We start from the raw sequence: 20,133 nt of genomic DNA, 5'->3' as shown, positions 1-20,133 counted from the left end.
ACTTAGCCATTTGGCTCGGGAAGGCCAGCATGTAGCTCACCACATCCTGAGGAAGCTTCCTGGGAGTCTTTTCCCATCCGTCTTTCACCAGGCTGAGAGGTCCATGAACAGGGTGCCCATACAGAAGTTCGAAGGGGCTGAAGGCCACTCCTTTCTGTGGCACTTCCCTGTATGAGAACAACAGGCAGGGTAGGAGGACGTCCCATTTCCTCCGCAGGCTCTCAGGCAGACTTCTGATCATGCCTTTCAAAGTTTTATTGAACCTTTCCACTAGACCATTGGTCTGGGGGTGTTAAGGAGTAGAGAACCGGTAGGTAACCCCACACTCCTTCCACATAGCCTGCATGTAGGCTGACATGAAGTTGGTCCCCCTGTCAGACACAACTTCCTTGGGGAAACCCACTCGGGTAAAAATCCCCATCAGGGCCCTAGCCACCGCAGGTGCAGTAACGGTCCTCAAAGGAATTGCCTCGGGGTACCGAGTGGCGTGATCCACCAGAACCAGGATAAATCTGTGACCAGCTGAAGTGGGTGGATCCAATGGCCCAACAATGTCAATGCCCACCCTTTCAAAGGGGGTGCCAACGTTAGGTAGTGGTTCCAGGGGAGCTTTTAGCTTAACCCCTGTTTTCCCACTGGCTTGGCAAGACACACACGTCCTACAATAAGTGTCGGACTCCACCCTCATTTGAGGCCAGTAAAAATGGGGGACAAGCCGGGCAAAGGTCTTGTCCTGACCCAAGTGTCCTGCCAAGGGTATTTCGTGAGCCAATTCGAAGAGAAAGGTTCGGTAACGTTGGGGGACTACCAAGGCCTGTGACGAACCCTGCACTGGAGCCTTGGGTTCACTGTAAAGGAGTCCATCCTCCCAGTAAATATGGAAGTTCCCTACCATGTTACCTGCTGCCTGGGCTTTGGCCTGTCACCTCAGACCCTCAAGGGTAGGGCACTCGTTCTGGCCCTGACAAAACTCTTCCCTGGTAGGCCCCCCCCCACGTGCCATTCGGCAGGGATAGGTAGGTTCTCCAGGGAGACAACATCCCCCTCCGTGGACTCCGGGTCCACCACCACAGGTGGCCTATCCATCTCATGGGGCGTGGATGCCGAGGCAGGTGTCTCCTGTCCCCGGATCTTTCCCTTTTTGGCCGCTGGCTGTGCCTTTGTTCCAGGCTCCAGCCCTGGCGAACTCCCCCTCCGGGTAGTCGCGGACCTTGTGCTGGCACAAGTCCAGTCAGGTGTACCCAGCATCTCTGAGTGAGTCCGGTATTCCACCTTCTTCCAAGCATTGTGCTCCATATCTTTCCCCAACAGACAATCAACTGGCACGGCAGGGCTTACGGCAACTCGAAGAGAACCTGCGACCCCTTCCCACTCAAAGGGAACTTCAGCCACAGGGTAATGACCTAATCTGCCGTCAGCCATCGTGGCGGGGTGGAGTACGTTGGGGATCACCTGCTCTGGGGACACCAGATGACTCCTTACCATAGTCATACTGGCTTCTGTATCCCTCAGAGCTTCCCCTCTTTGGCCATTGATGGTGACCCACTGCCCATACTTGGTAGTATTTGAGGGCACCTGGATCTTAGGAACCATCTCCCGATCTCCCAGGGACACTAAGGTGACTCCCGCCCACTCCCCTCCGTTATCTAAGGGCAACTCCTCCCCGAGCACTACACTAGCTACTCCCGGGGCTTTTCCTCCAGTGGGAGGGGGTGGTCTCTTTGGGCACTTGACATCTCCTTTGTAGTGCCCAACCCCACCACATTCATAACAGCGGACAACCCTTGGCTGCTGACTATGGTCAGGATGAGGGTTTTTCGGCAGGTTGGCCCTAGGAATGAATCCTGATCCCTTTCATTGGAAACTGTTTTGGGGGCCTTTTGAGAACTCCCTCTTTTTATCTCCCCCCTCTTTCTTCTGGGGAGCGCCCAGTCCAGTCCTTTGGGAATCCCCTCCAGTCCCCTTTGAGGACACCCGGGTACTAGCCCAGATGCCCGCCTCCTCAGCAAGCTTCCTGGGACTGGTCAGCTTGCTGTCCACCAGGTGTTGTCGCAGCTCTGGAAAACATTTCTCGAGTAGGTGCTCTTTTAGGATTAGATCATACAACCCCTCGTAGTCCCCCACCTAGGTGCCTTGCACCCAACCCTCTAGGGCCTTCTTGGCATAGTCTAGGAAATCCACCCAGTTCTGTGTAGCCAGTTTGGGGCTGTTCCTGAATTTCTGTCTGTACTTTTCAGGAGTCAGCCCAAACTTTCTGATCAGCGTCACTTTCATGGTGGGGTAGTTGGTCTGTTCCTCCTGCTCTAGGGCTAGAAGTGCTTCCCTTCCCACTGGAGGCATATATTTGTACAGGCCACCCCCCCAGTGACTTTCTGATGTCCCATGGGCTCTTAGTGAGACCTCATAGGCAGCCAACCATTTTGCAATATCGTCCCCCACACTGTAACTGGCGACTACGTCTTTTGGCAGGTAGGGTCTGGGCTCCCTGATGATTTCTTTGGGTATGCTGCCACCATTAGGAGTACTAGGAGTCCCCATTTGTAGGGCCTTGAGGTCTAACTCCTTTAAACTCAATTCAAGAGCCAGCCTCTTTTCCTCCCTCTCCTTCTCCAACCTAGCTAACTCCCACTTCAACTCTCTTTCTTCTCTCGGTCAGCTAACTCGGCTTCGGTCAAGCTCCTTACAGAGACACTACTGCCCTCCCTCGAAAGTGTCCTAGGACCTTGTAGTAGTTTCCCCCCTTCGGTTTGGTACAGTACATCCACTCCAATGACAGTGTCCCAATCCCCCTCTTCCTCCTCCTTCTTCCCATCTGGATGAGCTGCCATCCATGCTCTCAAGCTGGTTTGGAGTTCCCCCTTTTTCACACCACGCTTGAAAAACACCCCCTTACTTTGACAAAATTCCCTGAGTTGGGCCGCAGTGTAGGTCTCCAACTCCTCCAATACAAATTCCATTTTGCCAACAGGGTCTCAGACAGTCACTTTGAAGAATTCAAGAAAAAGGCGTTAATTAAGGGCTACCTCCACCAACCACCAGAAAAGAATTTGGAAAAACAAAAACTGCTAATTAGGGAGTCCGCCAGGAGAAAACTCCAGGTGTAGGTACGTGGTGCACACTAAGCTACTGCTAAGTCGATGCAAGCACAAGCTCTAATCCCACTATTGATCACAAATTATGTTGGACCTGGGTTTACCAGTCCACATAGGGTAGCCTGGCACAGAGTGGGTATGATTTCTATAAAAAGGGGTGGTCCACAGGAAAATCCAAGTCCATATCAGTTTTCACACATTTTTTGTGATGGAAGCACACTCAAAAAAACTCTGGACCTCTTGAGTTTTTGAACAATAAAGTTTTGAAGGGGGTAATGAGTGTGTTTGGTGTCAAATCCAGACTTCCTTAGGTTCAATCCTTCATTATATAATCAGAGTCAGAAGTCCTTATTTTGTAGAAAGGTTGCTCTTTATTTTTTGATAAAAACATGAACAGCCGACACGTGTTTCGCCCCTGTGGCAAATTGCGCCAGGGCTTTTTCAAGGCTATTTACAGTATATATTATTCTTTACAGTTCATCATCATTTAGTGCAGATATCGGAATATGAGTCCGGTCTTCAATTAATGAGGGTAGAATCCCTGAAGTCTTTCGTCACGAGTGTCCTGGTTTAATTCCTCCGCTGTATGACTAGACTCAGAGGCAAATTGTGTTAAGCTTGCATCACACTTTGCACAGTAACTCGGCGCCCATCCACTAAAAATGACACTACACCAGTTTAGAAAAATACGGTTTGCTTTATAAAAATCTTTAGGATGACTTTGTCTTTTAGCAGGGTTTAAAATTCAATACATCAAATATTTCCACATTTGCTTATCGGCATCCACAAAGCTTTACATTGCTTTTACTAATACTTTTTCTCCCAAGAGGAAAGAATCTCAGCAATTACCCTTTTACCTTCACTTTTCAGCAGTAATATCACAGTTCAGATGAGATAAATAACCAGAATAAGGCTTCCCTATGAGGAAGCTGATAGATACATTACCCTTGGGAACTCAGGGTCAACAAGAGTTAGAGGTTACAGCTGTTCAGCAAACCTTTCCCCCCACTGGCACACTTGTAAATTGACTCAAGCAGCTGTATATCTGAAAGAAACCAGGCAGGTTATTTATGCATTTCATATAGCCATATAGCTTGCTCTACTCCTGCAGGAGATGACCTGGATATTACAAGAACATTTCCATGCCCTGAGTGTTCTACACAAAGATATTCCCTGAGTACCGACTTTCCTGACTTTCCAATGACTGAACTATTACTCAGAACTCTCTCTCCCTCACAAATCACTTCTGCTCAGGAAGGAAGTCACTGGAATGAATAAGTCCAGTACTTAAAGAATACTGTTTGTGGTGCAGATTGTCTGGTTTGCAACGTCTCAGGCTTGTGTGTCACAGCCTAGGACTCCATCTCTGCCACCAATTAAGGCCTAGACACGATCGTATCTACCGCCCCCCTCCCGGAGTAGGTTCCCAGCTTACTTCTTTAATGTAGGTCTGTCATTCGGACTCCAGTCAGCACCCGTTCTGTGTCCCCGATCTGGAGAAGGCTCTGCTGCTGGCTGGTTTGACTTGCCTTTCTTTTACTTGGGGCTGAAATCAGGCATTCTTCACCCCGCTGGCCCTTAGAGGCGTTTGGCAGAGCTTCCGCGGCCCTCCTCTCGCTGGCTCCACCCGCGATGAGCTCCGCCTTCGCACGGCCCTCTCCAGCGTCTCTCTGCCTCTTCCGAATGTTGCCGCTGGCTTCACACGCAAAGTCTCCGCCTTTGCCCGGCCTCCTCCAGCGTCTCCACGCCTCTTCCGATGTCGTCGCAAACTTGCCTTCAGAGTTCAATGAGGCTCCGCTGTCTTCCAGCGGCGCCTGCCGGGTCCCGCTTCCACACCACAGCAGAAGGAATCCGTGTCAGGGGGGACCCCCACACGGAAGGGGTTGACAGCTGGCACAATGAGTCTTCCACACGGTGAGTCCCGCTTCCCGTTTACAGGGCCAGATCCTCGCTTCCCTCACACAGCGTGTCCGCAATAATTTGGGCTCACAGCACTGCCGCTTAGAACTCTACAGGCAGTATTAGGGAAGAGCCTGGTATCACCGCTGTGGTTGAGGTCCCTTCAGGGCTAGATTCCTTCAGCTTTCCAGCAGTAGCACAAGTTCGTTTTACCAGGGGCAATAAGAGTAAGAAGGGGGGGTTTATGGAGCTAGTGGTGGTACCACAATGGCAGGGTTTGGTCAACAGGAAAGGGGGTCACGTCAATACCGAAGAGCAGCCGGCCCGCAGGTCGATCTAACCCCTTACAGTGCACCTTCCTCCCTACTATGTCGCCTCGCTCCTCACCAGGTCCACCCCCAAAACCCTCTGGTTGCTCTAAAATGTCCGCCCTGGTTCTGGCCTTATATAGACTGGGCTCTAATTGCTAGAACTAGCTGGAAGATTCTAGAGCCTTCCCATTGTAGTCCTATGGCTCATAATCCTGAGGTAAAAAAATGTGGCAGTTACAAGCCTCCATTTTGTGTCTCCCTATTCTCCATCTTAAAGGAGCACCTGTGCCTCAGTAGGGATAAGGAGGCACCCAGAACCCTAGGGACAACACCAAAAATTATAGTGGACACAAAAATAAAAGAAGGTTAGGAGGCAAAAAGGGGACAAAATGAATAAATAAATAGGAGGGACCACCCAAAGGGCTGACAGGTCTAACAGACAGCAAAGAAAGAAGGCATGGTAAACAAAGACACGTGGTTGGGGCCTGAAATCTTCCCAGTGTTTAAGAGAGGCTCACCCCTATTGCCCTAACTACAGGCCAATCAGCCTCATAGACATCACCTAGAAATTGTTCCCCAGGATTCTCCTTGAGCGACTCCATTTCTGGATGGAAGGCCATGAAGTCTTGAGTGCCCTAAGTTGGCAGGGTATGCCCAGACGTGGGTCCCTTGCTCACTTTGCCACTGGACTCAAGCTAGCCTGGCTGATTACGGCTGATTAGCCAGAAACCAGTTGCAGGATGCTTGTTTCCGGTACAGGGAAGACATGGCTTGGCAGTTCGGGCTGACCTGTTCCCATGAGGCACAGGTTCAGACAGATTTGCATTTGGCCATGTCTGAACTGGGGTGGCGGAGTGAGCTAAAGAATGATGATGGATTAAACCCAGATCAGTTGACGGGTGTTGAGTGCCTGCAATGTTCAACGCTCCGTCCATCATCTCCTTCGGTTTTGCATGATAAACTAAGACACGTGGTTAGGGTCTGAAATCTTCCCAGTGTTTAAGAAAGGCTCACCACTCTTGCCCTCTTACTACAGGCCAATCAGCCTCATAAACGTCTCCCAGAAATTGTTCACCAGGATTCTCCTTGAGCGACTCCATTTCTGGATGGAAGGCCATGAAGTCTTGAGTGCGTATCAGGCTGGATTTAGGAAGAATCCCTCCACCACCAATCAGCTCTTCAGGCTCCATCTTTTATATTGGAAGACAGTGTCAATAGAGGGTGGCAGTCTCTATTTGATATTCGTTGACCTCAAATCGGCCTTTGATCTGGTCCACCGAGCCAAATTGTGCCAGGTTCTGGAGCTTCAGGGTATTCAGCCCTACCTGTTGTCATTGTTAATGCGTTTACATACAGGAAATTTTTCTCAAGTTAGGCATAGGAAATCTGGAGAACTGCCCCCCGCTTCCCAGTAAACAGAGGTGTGAGACAGGGGTGTGTGCTGGCTCCCACTCTGTTTTGTCTTTTTATCAACGCACTGGTGGCTCAATTAAAGGAGGTGGCTAACAATGATGGCCCGAAGCGGGAGCAAGGCAGGGTACCAGCAATGCTGTTTGCAGAGGACTCCTTGCTCTTGTCCAAATCTCCCATGGGCATCCAGAGGATCCTAGATAGTTTTTCTCTAGTCTGTAAAAATCGAGGGCTAGAGATTAATACCACAAAGACCAAATGTATGGTTTTTAATCCAGCCAAAACATTTCACCCAAAACCCTCCCTAAATGGATCCTCCCTAGAGAGGGTGGCTGTCTTCAATTACTTGGCGTCACGCTGTCCGAAACATTTGAATGGGGCCCACAACTAGCCAAGGCAGGCTTGAGGCTAGCGCAGCTGGCGGAGGGAATTACTAAATCCTATAGGAACTCCTTATACAAACCACCAGGTCCTGTAGTCGACATATATAAAGTGAAAGTGAGAAGTGCTGCAATGTATGGGGCTGAACGATGGGGCCAACGCCTTTCTGGTGGATTGGCCAAAATAGAGAACCAATTTATGAGAAAGCTCCTGGGCCTTCTACCTAGCACTCCCCTCATCCCTCTGCGCCTGGATTTAGGAGTCAAACCAATTGCAGAAGAGATAGGTTTAAGACCACTGACCTTCTGGCGCAGAGTGTGGGCAACTCCTTAATTAGCAACCTACCGAAATGAACTTAAGGGGGTCTTGGGTTTACCGGGTGGGAAAATTGCCTTCGTTCAAGCACATAAAAGAAACTTGTGCCAGAATAGGGATGCCCAATCTGTGGACCAATCCGGAGGTAGTGTCCCTAACAATATCATGACTACAACTTGTCAGAGCCTATAGGGCACACAAATTAGTCGATCTGCAGGTGAACACCAAACTCGGGCATCTAACGGCTGGATTTCCTAACATAAAAACCGAGTACCTCTTTGAGTCTGTTTTGGATGACATACATCCTCCTATGGCAAGGAAGCTGTATGTCCAGTTTAGAACAGGGACCCTCCCGGTCAATGCTTTTGTGAATAAATGGACAAATGATCCCTCTGTAGGTTGTCCTGCCTGTAACAGTCCTGATGAGACCGACATTCACGTTCTTTTTTTCTGCCCAAGCTATAAATCTGCCAGACGGTGTTGGCTTAAACTATTATGCAGAAACATGGGATGCACACAGTGCTTGGAGGCGTATAGAATGTTAAGATCTGATACACACACCCCTATAGTCTTTGCTGTGTCTCCTTTCCTTGATTCCATGTGGCACAGGTGAAGGGCCTTTTTTTAACACATTTCAGCAATTATAAATAAAAAAATTCTCTGTACTTTTGTTCTTTTTTGCCTCTAAATTTATATAGTTTTTATTTGGTTTTAATCATTCTTGTTTTTAATTGGCATAAAGACTTTGGACATATTAAAATTTATTTTTGGGATGTACTGCAATATTTAAACAACGAACTGTCAAAATATGTTTAACAATGCTATATTGTATATGAATTTCTACTTTTTATGGCCTTTTATGACCGAAATACAGTTTGTTGAAATGGAAATGGATTAACAAAGAAGGAAATGGAACCATTAATTCAGCAATGCCAAAAACGAAAATGATATGTCAACTTTAAAAATTCACCAACCACAAACAGAACAAGGCATCAAAAAAATTCCCTCGCCAAAATACTTCAAAACTATGTGAAAAAAATGTAAAATACCGAAAAATACGTTTTGCATTTGATCCAAGGTCATCCCTAAATCATTTAATGTTTAAAAACAAAGCATATACCTCATAAGCAACAGTTGTTTAATATATATATATATATATATATATATATATATATATATATATATATATATATATATATATATATATATATATATATATATATATATATATATATATATATATATATATATATATATATATATATATATATATATTACCTACTGGCGGTCGCCAGTAGGTATATATAGTTAGGATTTTTTCTCTATGGGTTTTTTGAAAATTCTATGTCTAATAACTTTGGCGTTTGTGGACGGAATCGGCTGAAATTTTCAGGAAAATGGCACATTTTGTTTCTGAGCAGCCCTTGAAAATTTGGGGGGGGTTCGTCCAGTGGGGGCCGAGAAAAAAGGGGGGTCCCAAAACGTGTTTTTAACATTGAGTTTTCCATAGGGCGGTTGGCCTCACTTTTAGCCCGAACGGCTGAATGGATTTGCACGAAACTTGGCAAAATTGTAGGGACTGGTAGCCCGATGTGCCTTTTGTAGGTCTCAATATATGTGCTCCAGTGGATTTTGAGAAATTAACGTTTAAAAAAAGATATATATCTGTAACAGCGGACCAGTTAGCGCACTGGTTCGCGGACTTTTCGCGCAACGGAGCTTTGTGAAGCGAAGCTGATTGGTTCTCTGGCGTCTGTCAACATTCCAAAAAGTCCGTAGCGGCCGCCATCTTGTCTCTCGGTAGGATCGAGAGACAAGAGGAGGCCAAAGCGAAGGGGCAAATGACCATAAGGGGGAATAGTAGATCCTCGCTGACCCCCTAGGTTTGATGTGGAGGTTTTAAAAGGGCCCCGCGGGGCAAAAAAAAAAAATTATAATAATAATCTTACGGCTGAATGGATTTGCACGAAACTTGGCAAAATTGTAGGGACTGGTAGCCCGATGTGCCTTTGCTAGGTCTCAATATATGTGCTTCAGTGGATTTTGAGAAATTAACGTTCAAAAAAAGATATATATCTGTAACAGCGGACCGCTTCGCGTACTTTTCGCGTTACGGAGCTTTGCGAAGCGAAGCTGATTGGCTCTCCGGTGTCTGTAAACATTCCAAACAGTCCGTAGCGGCCGCCATCTTGTCTCTCGGTAGGATCGAGAGACAAGAGGAGGCCAAAGCGAAGGGGCAAATGACCATAAGGGGGCATAGTAGATCCTCGCTGATCCCCTAGGTTTGATGTGGAGGTTTTAAAAGGGCCCCGCGGGGCAAAAAAAATAAATAATAATAATAATCGAACGGCTGAATGGATTTGCACGAAACTTGGTAAAATATTAGGGACTGGTAGCCCGATGTGCCTTTGCTAGGTCTCAATATATGTGCTTCAGTGCATTTTGAGAAATTAACGTTCAAAAACAAGATATATATCTGTAACAGCGCTCCGCTTCGCGGAGATAAAATTATATCTGTATTACGTAGCTGTTGCTAACACCAGCTAGCGACGGCTAGTAGGAGATAGCGACCATCTTGGGCCCCACTTTGCATGTGAGTGATATTTATCACTAATGACATGCAAAGTGGGCATGCCAAGATGTTAGCGACTGGAAACAGTCGCTAACATCGCTATCTCCTATTATCAACTTTTGGAAATATTCGAGATAAGCGCGAATATCTCCAAAAAGTAACAGCTGCCCTGAGCAGTTCTTAGCCATGTTATCCAATGGGAGGTGGATAACATGGCTAAGAGCATTAGCTCGGTAATGCATGAATATCGCGGAGTTTTCAGCGATATTAATGCATTGCGCTCGTTTTTTATCGTATTTGCGATAAACCTTGATAATAGCAAGGTTTATCTGCGATAATTTCTGACGGTAAAAAAATCTTTGCAATGCATCGTTAGGGATAAATATCGCTTAACTTTGGTAATATGCCCCAACGTCTGTTAACGTTCGATTCGAAGGAAATCAGGAATTGTTGAAAAACATTGTGTGCGCCATCTTGTCTTTTTTCAAATGCCACACTTTTGTCGTGCACGGCAGCCATTTTAGATGCCTTGACCAGATCCACTCTGTGCACACTGTCGATCCTTAGCATGGCTCCCCACCCTCGCAAGCATCTCCCCCAGGCAGTGGTCACCCCCGCTCTCTGTTTTATGCATGGGTAATAAACCTCCCCCCATCTGCGCTGTTCTTCCCTGAGAATCACACCCTGTGCCCGCCCGACACCTCCCTTTCGCCCTATTCACTACCGCACCCTCTGACACTCCTTTTCCTCTGTGTCCGATTGTCCAGGCCGGTCCTAGGCTATCAGCTAGCCCTGCAGATGTAGTTTATGGCCACAGCTGTAAAGAATCACCCGTCTTCAAAGGAGTTATAGTAGATCAAGGCCCACACTCGATGAGATCCGTCACAGCAGAAGCGTTGCTATTATCTGAAAACCATCCTGTATTGTGATTGGGGAGGGGACCGAGCGTGAAGCGGAAGATTCCAGGGATGACTCTTTGTACATCAAAGTTTTTACAATTATGTGTCACATTAAAAATATATAGCACTCCGACAAAGTAGTAAGATTATAAAACTTTAATAATTTATAAATATATACAAGAAAACAAAAATAGTAATAACATATAAACATTTTTAGAGAAAAACAACGAAGTAGCGGTCGGCTGTGCGAATAGTCCCAACGCAGCACAACGTCCAGATTTCCGGCGTGGGGCGTCGCGGGGGGTGGGTGATCAGTAGCAAACTGTTGTGCGAATAGTTCCAAGGCAGCAGAACGCGCCGAAATCTAGATGACACAAAAGTGATGTCTAGTAAGTTGCCACCCAGCAAATAACGGCGTGGGGCGTCGCGGGGGGTGGGTCATCAGTAGCAAACTGTTGTGCGAATAGTTCCAAGGCAGCAGAACGATGGCACCAAGGTGATGTCCAGTAAGTTGCCGCACTGGTTTTGGTATCCTACAATGCTGCTCCGAATAACGGCGTGGAGCGCCCCGGGGGAGGCGGCGTGAACGGGCCTCTCCAGGTGGAGTCTCGTCTGTTGTAGTGGGGCGCCCCTTTACCGTTTCAGTTGCCATTGCGTCCGCTTTTGGTCCACTGTGTCAAAATCCGCCATTCAGCTGAGTTGCGCCCACTCTTGCGGTGCAGCGATAGGCGGCTGTCACAGGACTCTCAAAATGGCGGCAGGCTGTTTCCTTTTTGGGCCTGGTCCACTGAAATGGCCCTGGGACACCTTGGAAATCGGACGCTTGTCTGCTAGGTCTTGGACCCCATTCTCGAAAGCGTCCCCTCCGCCTTGAGAATTCATCAAAAGTTTTGGGGGCCCCGACTCCTGCAGGCTTCTGGTGGGGAGCGGCTGCCATGATTGCTCGCGGAATGACCACGACGGAGCTACGAGATGGTGGTGCTCTCATGGTGACGCCAGCTTCAGTCTGAAACATCCAGAAACAAGGTGGGGCTTTCATCGTTTGGGGAAAAAAAAAAGTTTTCATCCAATGAAAAGTGTTGTTTTTAGGTCATATGATCAAGCCTTCCATCATTAGGAAACCAAAAGTAAAATGAACCAATGAAAAGTTTTATAAACAAGTCACATGACCTGTTATGCGGCATAGGGTATAAAATGCGGAGAAAATACGTTGGCACGTGAGGCGGCGTCAGTAGCGGACCGATGTGCGAATAGGCCGAAGGCAACACAACGCGCCAAGATCCGGATGGCATCGAGGTGGTGTCATAGTTGAGAGTTCTGAGCAGCGGTTGTAACACTGTCTGAAGCTTATTTGCAGCTGCTGCAGCTTCACTACGCGCCAAGATCCGGATGGCACCGAGGTGGTGTGTAGGAAGTTGCCGCACTGGTGTGGCCATCCTACAATGCTGAAAGTCGGCGTGGGGCGCCCCGTTGGCCTGTGAGTTTGCGTCAGTAGCGGACCGATGTGCGAATAGGCCGAAGGCAGCACAACGCGCCAAGATCCGGATGGCACCGAGGTGGTGTCTAGTAAGTTGTCGCACTTCTGTGGCCATCCTACAATGTTGAAAGTCGGCGTGGGGCGCCCCGTTGGCCTGTGAGATGGTGTCAGTAGCGGACTGATGTGTGAATGGGGCCAAAGGCAGCGCAACAATATTTTCTACTATATTTCCGGTGTAGAAGAGACCACAAGGCGCTGAGATGCCAAGATCCGGATGGCACCGAGGTGGTGTGTAGCAAGTTGCCGCACTGGTGTGGCCATCCTACAATGCTGAAAGTCGGCGTGGGGCGCCCCGTTGGCCTGTGAGATGGCGTCAGTAGCGGACCGATGTGCGAATAGGCCGAAGGCAGCACAACAATATTTTCTGACTGACACCACAAGGCGCTGAGATGCCAAGATCCGGATGGCACCGAGGTGATGTCTAAGTTGCGGAGTGATGTGCGAATGGGGCCAAAGGCAGCGTAACAATATTTTTTGTATGGAAGATACCACTAGGCGTTGAGATGCCAAGATTCGGATGGCACTGAGGTGATGTCTAGCAAGTTGGTGTGGTCATCCTACAATGCTGAAACTCGGCGTGGGTCACCCCATTAGCCTGTGAGATGGCGTCAGTAGCGGACCGATGTGCGAATAGGCCGAAGGCAGCACAACGCGCCAAGATCCGGATGTCACCGTGGTGGTTTCATAGTTGAGAGGCACTTCATCTGCAGTGGGGCGCCGAGATCCGGATGGCACCGAGGTGATGTCTAGCAAGTTGCTGTACTGGTGTGGTCATCCTACAATGCTGAAACTCGGCGTGGGTCGCCCCATTAGCCTGTGAGATGGCGTCAGTAGCGGACCGATGTGCGAATAGGCCGAAGGCAGCACAACGCGCCAAGATCCGGATGTCACCGTGGTGGTTTCATAGTTGAGAGGCACTTCATCTGCAGTGGGGCGCCGAGATCCGGATGGCACCGAGGTGATGTCTAGCAAGTTGCTGTACTTGTGTGGTCATCCTACAATGCTGAAACTCGGCGTGGGTCGCCCCATTAGCCTGTGAGATGGCGTCAGTAGCGGACCGATGTGCGAATAGGCCGAAGGCAGCACAACGCGCCAAGATCCGGATGTCACCGTGGTGGTTTCATAGTTGAGAGGCACTTCATCTGCAGTGGGGCGCCGAGATCCGGATGGCACCGAGGTGATGTCTAGCAAGTTGCTGTACTTGTGTGGTCATCCTACAATGCTGAAACTCGGCGTGGGTCGCCCCATTAGCCTGTGAGATGGCGTCAGTAGCGGACCGATGTGCGAATAGGCCGAAGGCAGCACAACGCGCCAAGATCCGGATGTCACCGTGGTGGTTTCATAGTTGAGAGGCACTTCATCTGCAGTGGGGCGCCGAGATCCGGATGGCACCGAGGTGATGTCTAGCAAGTTGCTGTACTTGTGTGGTCATCCTACAATGCTGAAACTCGGCGTGGGTCGCCCCATTAGCCTGTGAGATAGCTGTTCTTTGGATTTGGGCCTGGCTCGTCTGCTGTAGTGGGGCGCCCCTTTACCGTTTCAGTTGCCATTCAGCTGAGTTTCGGCTGCTCTTGATGCTACAGCGACAGGCGGCTGCAACAGGACTCTCAAAATGGCGGCCTGTTCTTTGGATTTGGGCCTGGTCCACTAAAATGGCCCTGGGACACCTTAGAACTCGGACGCTCGATTTTTTTTTCCTTTCCTGTACATGCAAAAAAAGGTAAATGCCCGGTACGTTACACGCTTCATCTGCCACGATGAACTCTCCAGAGGAACCGAAAAAAAATATAGTTGTGGTAACTATACCATGCATCGTCATATGGAGAGGTGGCACCAATTAATTATAGTGCTGCATAAAAGAGAGATTTGGAGGAGAACCCCTGACCTGCTAGTACATTCATCAAAGAAGTGGCACTGAGAGCTTCAGAGGCAAGGGAAACGGTCCCAAATATTTAGAAGAACTTTGGAAAGATTAAAATGACATGTTTAGATTGTGGCAAATTAATTTCATGTGGACAGATGAGTGTTACTCTAATAAATACAGCATATGAACATCATCATAGTCGATGGTTGGTAGAGACATTTTGACTATATCCTGGACCTGCCCGTCCTCGCCCAAAATGGCGCCAGAATAAATGGGACTCGTAACTCCTTGTTGTGTACTGGTTGCAGAACCTTGAAATCACGAGATACGTATGCAGTTTTGAAGCAAATGGCGGGCGGGGACGAGAATTGATTGAATATTTCGACATCCCTATTGATATTAAGTTCTGATGTGTTATTGATTACTGTACTGTTGAAAGTTCGAATTAACGTCACCCATGGTACTTGCCCGCAAATGTATATCTAGATAATTTTATTGTAACTGGCCCTGTCGTATTTTAATTATAAAATGTACGTCCACCGATTCCGTAACTGTTAGACACCTTAGTTCTTGCAACGTAATGGCCCGCCCGTTACGTTCCTCTACAGTGTAAATGTCTATTCATCATATACGATTACAGTTTGCTCCGTGGCCGGCCCACGTGGTTATAGGCTCGTATTTGTATAATGAAATTTTCACAATAAAGGTTTTTAAAAGAAAACATGGTAGTAGTATATACATTGGTAAAGTTTTTAATAATAGTCACTGTTTTAGAATCATTAAAAGGCAAGTGAAATAAAGCAGACCAATTACATGAAGGGTAAAAGGTATAATACGAAGGAACGCAGTAAAGATAAATGGTCAAGGGCTGTTGTGTTTTCTATTCCTGCAACATAAAGTGATCGATAAGAATCTCATATTCAGGCGTATCGGCGACTAAGACAGCAGGTCGACCCTCTTTTGCTCAACGGCTCCGTCATGGGACGAAGAAACGCTCTTTTTCTCGAAAAAAGAATATATTTTACTTGCAGGACAGTTGTAAAATTTCCGGGAAAGTACATTAGCCTGGAACATTATAACATATATTTAAGAAAAAATAATGTTCGGAAGTAATGAAAAGCGTAATTTTTAGGTCATATGACCAAGCCTTTCATCATTACAATAAGAAAAGTAAAATGAACCAATGAAAAGTTTTATTAACAAGTCACATGACTTGTTATGCTTACATTACGCGCTGCGCGCCCCGGATGACTTCCGGATGCGCTAACGCGGCGCGTCATATGACGCATTACGCGACAACGCAGGTACAGAATATAGTCAAAATGTCTCCACCAACCAGCGGTCGGAACACAACCCCTTTCAGCAGGCTAAATAGTTCTGTTAAATGACAACAGAAGGGACAGGCAACAAGAACCATCAGTCAAAGAGGGGAGGGCTAGTTCTTCTCTACCGGGTTACATTGGGGCGCTACCGGAACTGATCGAATTGGTAGTCTACAGTGTTTCTGGATGTTTCAGACTGAAGCTGGGGTTAGCATGAGAGCAGCACCATTTCGTAGCTCCGTCGTGGTCATTCCGCAACCAATCATGGCAGCCGTTCTTTATCGTTATTTTGGGCGGGGTGGGTGGCGGAGCCGAGCTGTTTTGCAGCCATCATTGTGTGGAGTTCAGTTCATCTCACTAGTTTTGTATTTGTCATGAGGGGTTGTTCCTAATGTTTCTATTTTAGCGAGGTCAAAAAGAGATCCCATTAGTGGCCTACTGATTTTGCTCGATTCCTTTTCTTTTTTTTTTACACGATTTTTCGTTATCTGCAAAGACTAAACAGAGTATTGCGACTCTGTGTTTGTTTGTAAATAGAGAATGAACCAAAGAGAACTAATTCTAAAACAGTAAATACTTGGATAACAATCAATCAAATGGAGAGAGAAGCAGGCACGACGGATTACAACGGGGGCAAAGGCCTGCGTTAACTACCTTTCACTATCTGCAAAGAGAGAGTACTCCTAATAGAAATGAGGGGGGGGGCACAATTCAAAGCAGATCAGTGTGCATAAACACGAAAATGTTTTCACTTACCACGTACTTGACATTCGACAGCTTATGATATTTGCTATTAAAAAACCATTGAAATTCACTGAAAAAACCATAGGTTATAGACCATATATAGTTAGGAATTAGCATTTACAAAACCTTGAAAATTCACTGAAAAAACCATAGGTTATAGACCATATATAGTTAGGAATTAGCATTTAAAAAACCTTATTTTACTCACACAAAACCATTGAAATTCCATATATAGTTAGTTGCACTAACTATATATCGCGCACCCGCAATCCACTGCTGATCATGTCACATATTACATCATTCATGACATGGTCAGTGACATCACTGATGACATCACTGATGACATCACTGATGACATCTCATTTGACATCATTCTTGTGCTAATACGATAAACCTCTTCAGACTCTAATATAACCTTAGATACACTCAGTGTATACAGACACTCACACACTGCCACTCATCCATGGAGTTACTCACATACCCAGTCAGTCATGCAAAGAAACAATCTCACCTCCATTTCTTCAACTATACAGTTAAACACACCTTACTTATTGAAACATATACTAACACATATTTACTCTCTTATACAATCCCTGATACAAGTTCACAATGATCGATACAACCACTCACTCATTCAGTGGCTCTCATGCACAGTTATTTATATATGCCAACTCTCACATGTACTGTGTTTTACATATGTACTCACTATGACATGTAGCATTGAGATATCCATTCACTCATCAATACACTCATGCACACAGTCAACTGCCCATGTAGCTGTTTCCACATGCACTCTTGAACTCATACACCTAGTGAATAAACTGCTCACACATCTATGCATAGAGTCACACACCTTCCAGCCACCCCCACACAAACTCAATCTCCCATAGAAATACTTGGGCAACCAATTAATAACACATATAGCCTCTCGTATAGCTAATGATCAACACATGCAGCAGTTTACAGAACAACAGACATAATGATGCACAAATTAAGACAGTTTAGTCACTAACCCATGCATTCAGTGAGACACATTTAATCACTCACTCATACAGTCAGTCACGCACCTACTAAATCCTTCATCCAGACACTTATACATCCACTCATTCTTCAATATGTAAGACATATTTTAACTTTACAGAAACATACAGTCACTGGATGTTGTCATCAGTGATGTCATCAGTGATGTCATTTGAGATGTCATCAGTGATGTCATCAGTGATGTCACTGACCATGTCATGAATGATGTAATATGTGACATGATCAGCAGTGGATTGCGGGTGCGCGATATATAGTTAGTGCAACTAACTATATATGGAATTTCAATGGTTTTGTGTGAGTAAAATAAGGTTTTTTAAATGCTAATTCCTAACTATATATGGTCTATAACCTATGGTTTTTTCAGTGAATTTTCAAGGTTTTGTAAATGCTAATTCCTAACTATATATGGTCTATAACCTATGGTTTTTTCAGTGAATATATATATATATATATATATATATATATATATATATATATATTACCTACTGGCGGTCGCCAGTAGGTATATATAGTTAGGATTTTTTCTCTATGGGATTTTTGAAAATTCTATGTGTAATAACTTTGCCGTTTGTGGACGGCATTGGCTGAAATTTTCAGGAAAATGGAACATTTTGTTTCTGAGCAGCCCCTGAAAATTTGGGGGGGGTTCGTCAAGGGGGGGCCGAGAAAAAAGGGGGGTCCCAAAACGCGTTTTTCCCATGTTAATTTCCATAGGGCGGTTGGCCTCACTTTTAGCCCGAACGGCTGAATGGATTTGCACGAAACTTGGCAAAATTGTAGGGACTGGTAGCCCGATGTGCCTTTGCTAGGTCTCAATATATGTGCTCCAGTGGATTTGGAGAAATTAACGTTCAAAAAAAGATATATATCTGTGACAGCGTCCAGGGCAGCGCTCCGCTTCGCGTACTTTTCGCGTTACGGAGCTTTGCAAAGCGAAGCTGATTGGCTCTCCGGTGTCTGTAAACATTCCAAACAGTACGGAGCGGCCGCCATCTTGTCTCTCGGTAGGATCGAGAGACAAGAGGAGGCCAAAGCGAAGGGGCAAATGACCATAAGGGGGCATAGTAGATCCTCCCTGACCCCCTAGGTTTGATGTGGAGGTTTTAAAAGGGCCCCGCGGGGCAAAAAAAAATTAAAAAAAAATCGAACGGGTGAATGGATTTGCATGAAACTTGGCAAAATTGTAGGGACCGGTAGCCCGATGTGCCTTTGCTGGGTCTCAATATATGTGCTGCAGTGGATTTTGAGAAATTAACGTTCAAATAAAGATATATATCTGTGACAGCGTCCCGGGTAGCGCTCCGTTTCGCGTACTTTTCGCGTTACGGAGCTTTGCGAAGCGAAGCTGATTGGCTCTCCGGTGTCTGTAAACATTCCAAACAGTACGGAGCGGCTGCCATCTTGTCTCTCGGTAGGATCGAGAGACAAGAGGAGGCCAGAGCGAAGGGGCAAATGACCATAAGGGGGCATAGTAGATCCTCCCTGACCCCCTAGGTTTGATGTGGAGGCTTTAAAAGGGCTCCGCGGGGCAAAAAAAAAAAATCCTTTTTTTTGGTGGGGTGCGCCCGGTTAGCGTAATGGGAAGCGGACTGGGGAGCGTACTACAAGGAAACAAGAATGATTGACTTTTAAGTTATTGTATGTTTATAGACTTTTTTTTCTTCTTTTTTTTCTGCTGAGTGACGTCTCGGCCTATCTCCACGGGATGCAGTCCCTACCATCTCGGCGTTTAAGCCCAGGGGGACCGGTAGTGTGGGAGAGATAACGTCTGTTAACGTTCGATTAGAAGGAAATCAGGAAGTGTTGATAAACATTGTCTGCGCCATCTTGCCTTTTTTCAAATGCCACACTTTTGTTGTGCACGGCAGCCATTTTAGATGCCTTGACCAGACCCACTCTCTGCACGCTGTCGATCCTTAGCATGGCTCCCCAACCTCGCAAGCATCTCCCCCAGGCACTGGTCACCCCCGCTCTCTGTCTTATGCATGGGCAATAAACCTCCCCCCATCTGCGCTGCTCTTCCCTGAGAATCACACCCTGTGCCCGCCCGACACCTCCCTTTCGCCCTATTCACTACCGCACCCTCTGACACTCCTCTTCCTCTGTGTCCGATTGTCCAGGTCGGTCCCAGGCTATCAGGTAGCCCTGCAGATGTAGTTTATGGCCCCAGCTGTAAAGAATCACCCCTCTTCAAAGGAGTTACAGTAGATCAAGGCCCCCACCCGATGAGATCCGTCACACCACACGCGTTCCTACTATCTGAAAACCATCCTGTATTGTGATTGGGAAGGGGACCGAGCCTGAAGCGGAAGATTCCAGGGATGCCTCTTTGTACATCAAAGTTTTTACAATTATGTGTCACATTAAAAATATATAGCACTCCAACAAAGTAGTAGGATTATAAAACTTTAATAACTTATAAATATATACAACGCAACAAAAACAGTAAAAACATTTAAACATTTTTAGGAAAAAAGAAGCAACAATGGTCAGTAGCGGTCGGTTGTGCGAATAGTCCCAAGGCAGCACAACCTGCTGAGTTCTGGATGGCACCCAGGTGATGTTGCCTGGGTGCCGCACTGGTTTTGGGTATCCTACAATGCTGCTCCGAATAACGGCGTGGGGCGTCCCGGGGGGTGGCTCATCAGTAGCGGTCTGTTGTGCGAATAGTCCCAAGGCAGCAGAACGCGCTGAGATGTGGATGGCACCCAGGTGATGTCAAGTAAGTTGCCGCACTGGTTTTGGT

This window comes from Lissotriton helveticus, chromosome 7 (assembly GCF_964261635.1).
Source record: "Lissotriton helveticus chromosome 7, aLisHel1.1, whole genome shotgun sequence".
In the NCBI taxonomy this organism is placed as follows: domain Eukaryota; kingdom Metazoa; phylum Chordata; class Amphibia; order Caudata; family Salamandridae; genus Lissotriton; species Lissotriton helveticus.
Note: the sequence above shows the minus strand (reverse complement) of the source record.